The following is an 11,591-nucleotide window of genomic DNA, read 5'->3' on the forward strand; positions in this document are numbered from 1 at the left end:
TCCAATTGGGTTGGAAAGAAGACTCAGAAATCTCATTATTTTATGTTTTGGAAAGAGTTTGAATCTAGCCCTAACTATGTGAAAACTCGATTCTAAACCAGGGGTAGACCTGATTTCTGCAGTCAGAAAATTCTGACGTGCTAACTTCCGAAGGGTGTAACTCCTTCTACATAAACCGAAATGCTATGGGGCTTTTTGAGTTTGAAAAAAGACGAATAACACTTACTTAACGTGCTTTAATCAAAACCTATATCAATTTCTAAAGACACTGAAAATCATCTCCAAATCAGACAAAATTCATGACTTGAATAGGACCAAACAACACCAATTTTGCAACAACATAGACACTCATGTCAGTACTTATACATCCGTTATTATTATTAGATATATATATACGATTTCTCATCTAGGGTCTATATATAAAAGCAAAGGTAATAGATAAGTTCAAAACTAAAATAAGGTTAAGCTAATGCATAACTAAAGTGTGACGACTTAGCCTTGTACCATCCATCTGAGTAATCAAAACTCGTCTAAAATACCAATATGTTGGCATCCTTTGTCATGGTTTATTTCTTATAAACATTCCAGTGCACAAGCAAGATGAACAAATAGTCGACAGTGTATTTCAAGCACACATAATTATCGTTTTCCAGATGCTAGATATCATCTTGTGTGTCGCGTCAAGTAAGACAATTTAACCATACATGGAACAGATGAATGTATATATCCATGCTTAACAGTCAAGCACGTCCGGTTATTGATCACATATATTATTAATTGAAAGAGTATTCTAAAAAGTTGTTTCTATAGCATGTATGACAATCAATCATTACCACTTATATTTTATAATTCAAATTCAATTCAAATAAGTTGCACCAGTAACTAAATATAACCACCCATACCTTCTATTTTATTTTGAGGTACTTGAAAACAACTAAAAAAAATAGGCATGCATACGGTTCGGTAGAAAACACTCACGAAGAATTATATATATAGCAAAAGGATTTTTGGACGTCAATAACTCATTATGGTTTTGATCAAACTAAATCATTTCTTTGTACATCAACGATTCCAATCAACAAAATAATCAAATTACTAACTAAAATATATATAAATCAATCAAACAAAATTTTAAAATAAAAAGATTTAGACTACTCACCGATATTAATCGAAAAGCGAAAACGTTTGTTTACGTAACAAACTCGAAATCCGGCGAACTCAAAAACTGGCGTTAAGATAGTTTTTCTCATTCGAAACCTTCTCTTTACCAATCTCGAGGCAGTAGCACTCTATCTCTCTCTTTTCACTCTTTATGTCTCCTTTTGTTTTCTTACCATTTATTTTTTCTTTTTCTTTTTTCTTATTTTTTGAAAGCCCTGAAAATATCCCAGAAGGAGCAAAATAGGGTTCAGTTGTAACTAAACCCCTTTTCTCTCTCTCCCCACATTTTCTCTCTCTTCTTTTACCTTTATCTTCTTTTCTTATTATTATTACTTAACTTAATATAAATTTAATTAAAAAGGAGAGTAAAAATAGGAGTGTTATAATATACACACCTTAAAGGAATCTCGTCCCGAGATTCTAGGAAAGAATGTAGATTCACCAAACAAACACTAGGCCAAACAATAAATCTTTATAGAGTATAAAGTTAACATATTATATCTTAACGACTAAACTTTATGTGATAATCTAAAACATGCCAGCAAGATTAATTACACTTCATTTACAGCTTACACCAAAAGGTCATGATAAACAATTATCAGAAATGAGATATAAGTGTATACCCAAGTATACACACCTTAAAAGGAATACACATATATAATATCATATATTCTTACATGTAGACATACGTAAATACAAACCACATAATGAGAATCACCACTTTATACAAAAATGCAGAAGACCAAAATCCAAAACGAGAATAAAACCAACTTGGAGACAACAAGGAACTTAACACCAAAAATAAAAACACTCTCACCACCCATATACCATAATCCGAGGATCACCTAGACCTTTTCATTCTAGGCTAACCCAAGCTCTGATACCAAACTGTCACACCACAAATTTCCAGAAAATTAAAATAGGGAATTATCCAAGATATAATTATCTCAATTATCACCCTATTCCATCTTCTGAAAACCCAGGATGAAATGAAACCCTAATAACCAATACCAAACACAATATAGAAAAATGAGATCAAATTAAAACCGAAAAAACTCTTCATTCACAAATAAAAATTACTAACCAACTCTATTACATCTGTTTCAAATCAAAACTTTCCACTTTAGAAAACTTAAACCACTAAGGCTCCAAAAGCGAACCCAAATCAAACATCGTCATCCACTGCATTCAACCATATATGTTTCAAAGAACACACCCACGTTGCAAAAGAAAACAAACATGGGTCAGCAAATTGAATTTGCTGGTATGAATAAGACTAAATATAAAAACAATATGTTCAATATTTCAATAAAGAAATATACTATTACAATCATTTTAATTTGGAAGACAAGTTAGTTCATTTTTCTCAAAACGACATCTAGTTTCTTCACAAGTAAGATTTCACCCCTAATATACAATTCCAAGAATCTCATATAACAGTACTCATCATTCCTACTTTTCAAAATAACTCACAACATAAATACAACTTACATTCCACTTATTAAATGCACATATGATAACCTAATTAAATATGAGTTTGATACACCTTACATTTAAGCCAACACGTCGTCTTAGGGTAGCATATTTACGTCGCTGCATAAAATATTAATAGATCCTACCCTCCTGCAAAACAGGGTTAAACATCACAATAAAATGATTTATCTCAGTCAATCAACTTTCCATTCATTATCAAACCTCATTTAAGACATTTAAGTCTAATTGATACAACCTGGTTCATCTCGCATATTCGAGGAATACCACTTATCATAATATCCATATCAAGGGTAGTCATTCACATGACATCATTACGTCATAAATTTTCTTCGTGCATAACCATAAATCTCAGACTATCACAAGTTATTAATATTTTTGTAATAACATATCAAGTTATAGTCATTTCACAATCACATAAAATATCACAAGCATTCACTAATATTATTCACAGTCACACTTCACATCCATAACATCACACAAATTCACATACTTTTAGTTCATTCAATTCCAGAATGTATCTTGTTTATTAATCACTTATTTACTGACCTCACTTTTAGTTCCTACTTCATAATTTGCACTTCACACATTTGCCAAATCACACATACCCATGTGCCTCTTTCACACCGAGTACCACTACAAGACATATGTCTCAAGCAGGGATATCGCCTCCAGGAACATATTTACATCTTGCAAACTTGTAATTTGTGAGTCATAGCCATCTCTAGGCTTTCCATGTGCATAATCACAGCCTCTTATGGGCATTCAAAATCTCAGGTCATTTCATGGCAAATTCAATGAATACCTTGGGTTATTCCTACCACATTCAAAGAATACCCATCATACACTAACAGGTCATTCATGGCATATTCAATAAGTACCTTAGGTCATTCCCACCACATTCAAGGAATACCCATCATAACACTAGCAGATCATTCATTGCACATTCAATGAATACCTTCCTATCACATGACATCTTAAGTCATAATATATTATTACCAAATCCTGAGGCGTGGAGAGTTCTAAAGGTGTGGTTGACTCATTGAAAATGTTATTCTCAGCTCACTTATCATTATACTAGCATTAATCATGCACAACAATTGATCACACTTGCAGAAAGTTATTTTCACACATCAATGCAAATCAATCATGCATTTAAATATCATTGAACGTAACACCAATGGTCATCAATCAAATACAATTCAAATAGCCACAATCACGTACACAATTAAATACTAATATTATACACATATAGTTATCACAAAAACTAATATATAATATATAATATAATGGTTGCACCTGCACATAAGGCTGCCTACGTATCCAATCTTTCAAGATTAGAATCAAGCTTTACGTAGCTCTTAACCAATAAATATCAACATCCTTGTATGTACCTTTAAGAAAAACAACCATTTATACTATATAGAATCACATACAATAAGTTTCAAATATTCCCACAATCATATACGTAAAGTTTCATACCCAGAGATACACTATATTTGGATCAGTTTACATAGGTACTCTCTCTCGATCAAAGGAATATCTCTCTCCTTATTTCTCTCAACAATTTGGGGTTTATTTTGGGAGGTATTTTTGAGATTATAGGGAGAAATATTTTGAATATCTGGAGTGAGAAGTTTAATGAGTTTCAAGTTGTATCGATGGAGTATCCTGTACCTATATATGTACCATACCATGTGGATATGGGTGCAATGGCATAACTGTCGTATCCGTGCATATGAGCGACAATATATGATCAAGCCTCGTAGTTATAATTCGACCCTACTGTTTGCCTTCTCATAAAAAACAAGATTGAGAAATGAGACCTAGATACATGTAATATTCATCACAAAGCACATAACTGTAATATAAGAAAAGAGGTTTATCAGTTAATTACCTATGACCTTCTCTGGGCGGCCTTTTGGCTGGTCTCAGAATTTCAACGTTTAATATCTTCACTTTTGACTTTCTCCAACTATTATAAATCATGAAGCAATGCTATTCTATATATCATCCCTAACTGAACTAAAAAAACGAAGAAGGTTAAGCAAACCATTATTTTTATCTGTGTTTCAAAACCAAATAGGTTAACAACTTCTATAAAAATTCAATTGCAGTTCCCATGTGTAATGTGTTAAAGCTAAGTTTAAACCATTCAAAGGCTTCTGCACGCTTTTGGTTTTTCTCATTTCTACTAAAGGCCTCTAAGAATGATGACAATAGTCTGTACTATATACCACTCAAAGGTTTCTTTAACTTTAGTATTCTCCCCCTTATAATCATAGTTAATCTTTAGTAGGTAGCATACGCATAATATGAACCAAAAACCTCAAATATAAGTCCAATTACGGCCTGACTCAATAATTGCAATTGGAGAAAACAAAACTTAGATGAATTGACGTGACAATAACCTTTCAAAAACAAAAATTATTTTGAAAATGGGAAGTAATAAATGGGTGGACAATCATACTTTGAGCAATTTCAATAATATCACATCATTAACAGGTGGTTGCTTAGCTGACAATTGTTCATGAAATCAAATATTAATTTAAAAAATTGAAAGTTGTCTACACACAAAAAAAAAAAAAAGTCAATAGGGGGTTAACTTTGGAACATGGTTAAAAAGGGGCTAGGTTGTTTGCTTTGAAATCACTACCCAAATTACCAACCATATGCCTCTGAATTCTTATCAACAACTATAAAATCCATGCATACCGTACAAAAATGAAGGCAAGCACCAGTTGCTGACCAGACATAAGGATAACATAAGCCTTTAAGGCCATACCACATAAAAATGCTCATGTTACAAAGACAAAAGGTCGCATAAAAGAAAACTCCACATTAACTATACTTTAAAAACATTGATTTAGATGAGCACTAACAGTATAGGGAGAAGCAGAATCTGTGTGCATGAAACCAATTAGAAACAGAAGAACATAATGTTTGAGAAAGTACCAATCTACCACCCTCATCTACAAATCTCAGACAAGATGTTTAACTGCATCAACTGCAACAAATCACCCAACATGCTTAGCAGTTATAAACAATGTCACTTGAGACAGAAAACATAAAGGAGTACAAAATGACACCTGAATGTCATCAAGAAATGAAAGAGGAAATTAATAAAGATGATAGTGATTTACACAAATTTAAACCAAGAAACAATTGAAATTGCAAACCTCAATGAAGAGAATTCAGTAAGGTCGACTTAAAATGGAAATACATGGGAGTTTTTTTAACCTTTACTTGTAATCTCCAAATGAATTGCATTCACGTACAAAGAAACAAAAAAAAATAGCTTAGCAATGAATTCGCTGGCCAAAATAATCACAAATTAACTCCAAAAACATAACCAAAATGGGCAAACATTAAAAAAAAAAAGGGGGTGTCAAATAAATTTAGTAAAAATAAGAGATACACATGTTAAAAAGTGGTGGATGAAAGCCAAGATGAAGAAGGAAGTAGTTAAGTACCTAACCAGAGAATTACGAATGGGAACAACTATCTTTCAGTTTATCTAAGCCCTTGAAGAATCTAATTCAATCCATCAATACAACTGAATGGAACCTCAATCACTGTCTTCTTCAAGCTTGATTTGCAAATTGTGTGATGATAGTACAAACTAGTAAAGTGGCTACGCCATGAGAATAATGTAGATGGGGAACAATGGATGAACTTTGAAACCCATCTAATCTCCCACCATGATATCAGTTTCAAGCCCTACACAAAACATACGTTCTTTGTAAGACTATAGTCAAAATAAAAGACTAAAAGCATAATGTGACAATCATACTACCATTTAGTGGAAAATCTTTAATCTATAAGCTCATAATGTGAAATCTGTAACATGAAAATTAGATTTATTGGACAATTGGGATGATGTTGATAAGAAATAAGAACATATAATACCACCCCCCACACACACACACACACACACACAGACACACAAAACACAAAACAAAAGAGCTTGGGTTGGGCGTGGTATTACTGGATATTAATCTTTTGATTCCTTGAGCAATGATCACTGATGAGAGATGAATTGTAAAGCCAATAATGCAAACAAAAGGGAACATGGAACTATAAATGCAAATATTAATAGAGAGAAATATATTAACACAACAAAAAATTTGATTTTCAATGGAACATATGGAAAGATTAAATTGATTCTGAGAAGAAAAGAAAATACAATAAAGAAGAATGAGGTAATTACTAACGTTCATGTCCAGCATCTAAGAGTATTTGATCTCATTTAAAATAGGCTAAGCAATAAATTTTTTAAAAAAAAAAGAAAAAAAAAAACTTTCATGTGAAACCTGAACTCCAACAACGTAGGTAGAGAAAACAATCACTTAGACAAATGGGTACTGAAAGTGACACTAGAGAATCAATATACTTGAAAAATATAGTACTTCAAATTTCAAAAAAGAAATCACATATGCTTTGGCAGCAATTTCAAGCACCAACGATTTCAACAAATGAACCAATTTTTTAAACAAACCATATACCCAAACCTACAAATTCTCAGACAAATGAGAGTATTTTTTTATCATGCAAGTGAATAATGTTTTTGTTTTATTATTGTTGTAGATAAAGGTTTTGAGTAAGAATCATATGCATCAAACGAATTAGAACACGAAAAATTGTGAATTAAACTAGTACCAATTGTTTCTGGCCTAATAATTGAAGATGATTAGAGGCTAGCTGTTGGTGAGATGGTACACAATCTATCCGATCACCATCAGGACTTTGCAACAAGAACTCAATTCATTAATACCAAAACAGAACATAACTAAACCAATTAGGAGCATTGTACACAGGAAAGCCTCACATATTTTTATACTTCGATTTCTATATTTATTCAGTTTTTGAAGACTCAACTCCCTCATAACTTCTTTAAGAGTAAACAATCCCTATTAGATTATGTTTTGAGCATCAAAATATCTCATCTATTAGAAATCCCAAATTTCCAACATCAAACCCCATTTTTACTTACTTTTCTTCATTTTACTTTTATTTTTTGGATTGAGGTTTAAGTCTCAAAGCCTCCGAGGCTAGCCTCAAGCCTGACAGAGGGCCTGAGTCTCAAGGCTCTGATGCATTTTTTAAACACTACTCCTTACCACCAATTTGGATTTGACTCTTTGGCTTGGTCTTACTTGACATGCTTTATTGAAGTTCACTTACCATACTAATACTATAGCTCTCCTTGCATCCTCGTAACTGTTTGAAGTATAAATAACTAGAACAAAATGCATCATGAATTTATGATAAACTAATTACTTAACAGGTATCCACAAATAAAAAAAAGTCACAGATATGAGTAAAAATTAGTAATCCCCATAACCTGATGGCTAAGGAAAGTCAGTAAAACACGCTAAGTGCCAATCAGAATTTTGATGAACAAACCGAGCTATGCAAGTGCTTGCAAAAGCTGATGTTCACCTATAACCGAGCTTCCATGAGAGTCTTGCATATAACCTGATTGCTGATTGTAAAAATGTCCATATGCATATAGTTGCTGATGAGAGTACTTACATCGGTACTCTATTTAAGACAACTGATGAGAGTACTTACAGTTATTTGGAGTCTGCAATTTCAGTAGCTTGATAAAAAATTTTGGCAGCCATGGACATATTGGGGTGCATCCCACCCCCGTGGCCCCCTTCAAACATGTTATACGTCTCTTTTGGTCATAGGTGGTAAAGAAATTCAAGCACTAGCAACCTTCCTTTTCAACTTAAGGAATGCAGCTAACAGTGTTATAAACCCCTTGTCCCTATTCCTCCAAATTAGAAGGATAAAGAGTTGGTTTTGTTGATCCAATGGTTTGAAAATACTACACCAATTCAACTGGCGTAGTCTGAAGCCTTGTGATTTGGTGGGGACACAAAAAATGAGATATATCGGAAATATCATAGATATCCATTTTTTTTGTTGACTAGTCAAAATTTTGTTTTGTATGTCAATATATCAAAAAATATCAAAAATATCGTTGATATATTAATAAAAATCGGTCAAAGTCAACAATTTATATCGTATATATTGTATATATCAGTCGATACATATCGATATATCAGAAATTGTGATATATATCGGCAAAAACAAGATTTAATATTTGGTGGAGATATATCAAATATTTCCATCTTGTATACCCAAAAAACAAGATATATCGGTAATATTTCATAAATCTTGGCGATATTTTGGGCCTTGCTTCAAATGGCGCCAAATGACATGTATTTTTTTTATTCTGCCCCAATTCAAGTGTCGGGGCATTTGTATTTTCTAGAATCAACTCTGCATTCCTCAAAATCACTCTCTATATTTAGGGAGTAAAATCCGGACGAGGAGTGAAATCCGCCACTTTCCACTCCACTTTTATGAGGATGCGGAGCCATTGAACTCAGCCTTAATTAGTCTAGTGGTTGAAGGAATGACAATGTGGATTTCAAGAAACATCAGATGGCTTACGCTTATAACTTTCTAAACATTGAGATGGTTCAACTAGTCTATATAGATTATTTTGTTTTTACCTCAATTTGTTTGCCATTCTCACCAAATTGAACTTAAACTCGTGCACATCCAAGTGTTTCATCCATCATGAATGCATTAGTAGCATGGTGCATACATTCTTTGTAGTGTGCATCAGATCAAAATATGGTGCACACATATCAGTAATATGTTGGGCAGTTAAATTGTTTAGTACTCCCCGAGTAATCAGTGAGTAGTCGTTACTCGTTGCTTTGAGCCGACCCGACTAACAATTTAATCCCTGATCACGATCGGGCTCAAAAACTCCCCGAGTACTAGCCCTGATTAGCTGATTGCCAGTTAGCCGAGTAATTATGTTAACTATTTCACTGTTAAACATCGAACTCGACATTTTGCTGATTCAATCACCTCCCGATTCTTTAAAGTTCTACACTTTAATCATATTTATTTTAGTTGATTGAGTGTTTTGATTGTTTATTGATTGATTGGGTTCTTAATTGGCTCCATATGTTGGTATTTCAAGGTTTAAATATATTTAATAAGTATTTGTAAAGAAATATAGTGTTATGAAAAATCGCCCGATTAATCCCCGGCCGATTACACCTACTATACTCGCTACTTGCTTTTCAAACGAGTAGCGATTTAACTGCATAGGTAATATGTCGTTGTCCTAAAGTGTGTTAAACCTAACAAAACATCTAATCGACGCATCCTTAGTTGAATAATTTTCTCATTATTTTGTTGTTACTACAGGTGTTAAATACTTGGAAGATTAACCATAACTTGTTTACAAAGAAAACTGTGTCAGTGTTCATCCTTCAATGGAATTATGGGTTTTTAGCCTAGTTCCTAGTTCCTACACATGCAAAATCTTGTCATTTTTCTTCTACACATGGTTCAAATTACCGATGCATGCATTTTCATCAACAAAAAGAGTTTGGGGCCTCATGGGACCATTTCAAGAATTGTATCCAATGCTAGAGAGATCCCGACCTTCCGAACATGTTCTAACAGATGCATCATATTCTTTTCCCAAATCATATTTGATCAAAACATTATAAGCCTCATTCAACATCAGTGTGTACTCATGCCCTTGAAACCAGAGTTCTAAAAACCAGGCTAAGCAACCAGGCGCTAGTAGTGCCCAACCGCCTCGCCTAGATAGGCCTAAATCGGTTAAAAAAGTGGTGGACCAATTAGGCAGGATAATCGGCCTCTAGGCGGTCTATTCGGGATCAAGTTTTATTTTATTTTTTCTAATTCTTTTTTTTGGAAAATGATTTAATGTCGAAAATAAGAGGCCCATGAATACTTAAGATTTGAATGAGTTTAAAAGACTAAAGCTCAATGTAAACTATATGCCACTTCAAGAAAGAGAATGTGTTTTTATATGAAGTTGGTCTTCGGTCTTCCTATTCAACTTGAGTAGATCGCTTGCCATCTTCTTCAATTGTCACACCTATTTGTAATAAATATTTTTGTTTGTGTTTAATTTTTTAATTATGAGAAATGTTTGATTTATTTATTACTTGTAGTATGGTTGTGTATGACTATATATATATATATATATATAGTTGGAATAATAACTGCCTAGGTCCTAGCCCATCTAGCTTGGTGCTCTCCCACCGCCAGACCACTCCTAGCATTTTTTAGAACATTTATCTGAAACAAGGTTAACAAAGCCTACACACCAATATCAATAGTGTAACATTCAATGAAATTTTATATCCTAGAAACATCCTTTAAGATTCCATTATATTACCTTACAATATTAGGAAATACTATTATTTGATACTACATCTTGATTCAAATTACCATTTATCAGAGCAGGTTGACTTCTATCAAGAGTGACACCTAAGTGGTTTTGGTCTTAAAGTGATCTAGATCACATAGTAAGAATATACACATGGTGTCTACATCATTAGTTGAGGTGTGTTCTAGATGAAAAATGTAGGAGGCTTAAATTGCTTCGAAACTTGAAAAGAAAAATAGTTTGTACATACATACTGACCTACTGTCCTGCAATATCTGGATGGTGTTTCTTTTAAAGCTTCCTGTAAGTTTCATTGATTGCTTTTGGATTTGAATCAACTGAAACTCTAACAAACTCATAGTAATTCTCTGGTATAACACTCTGAGCAGTGCTTCGAAAACACTTGAATACCTGATTACTATAAAATTCTTCCTCCGTCTCATAACAGGAAAACAGAAAAAGGAAAGACAGACAACAATAGTGAGATCATCAAGTAAAACATCAATTCACTTGATTATAGTCAGACTGACCTGAGCATATTAGTGCCGTGGATATTACTTTTGAAGGTCGGGAAAGAGACATAAACTTTTATCAACCTGTAGATATTTTCAAAATGATGAACAAATAATTTTTTTTTTCATTGTCCTCCTTTTTATATTTACTTTTGGGTGATAAAGCATTAAAAGCCCTTGATGAG

The sequence above is a fragment of the Coptis chinensis genome, chromosome 3, assembly GCF_015680905.1.
Source record: "Coptis chinensis isolate HL-2020 chromosome 3, ASM1568090v1, whole genome shotgun sequence".
Classification (NCBI taxonomy): domain Eukaryota; kingdom Viridiplantae; phylum Streptophyta; class Magnoliopsida; order Ranunculales; family Ranunculaceae; genus Coptis; species Coptis chinensis.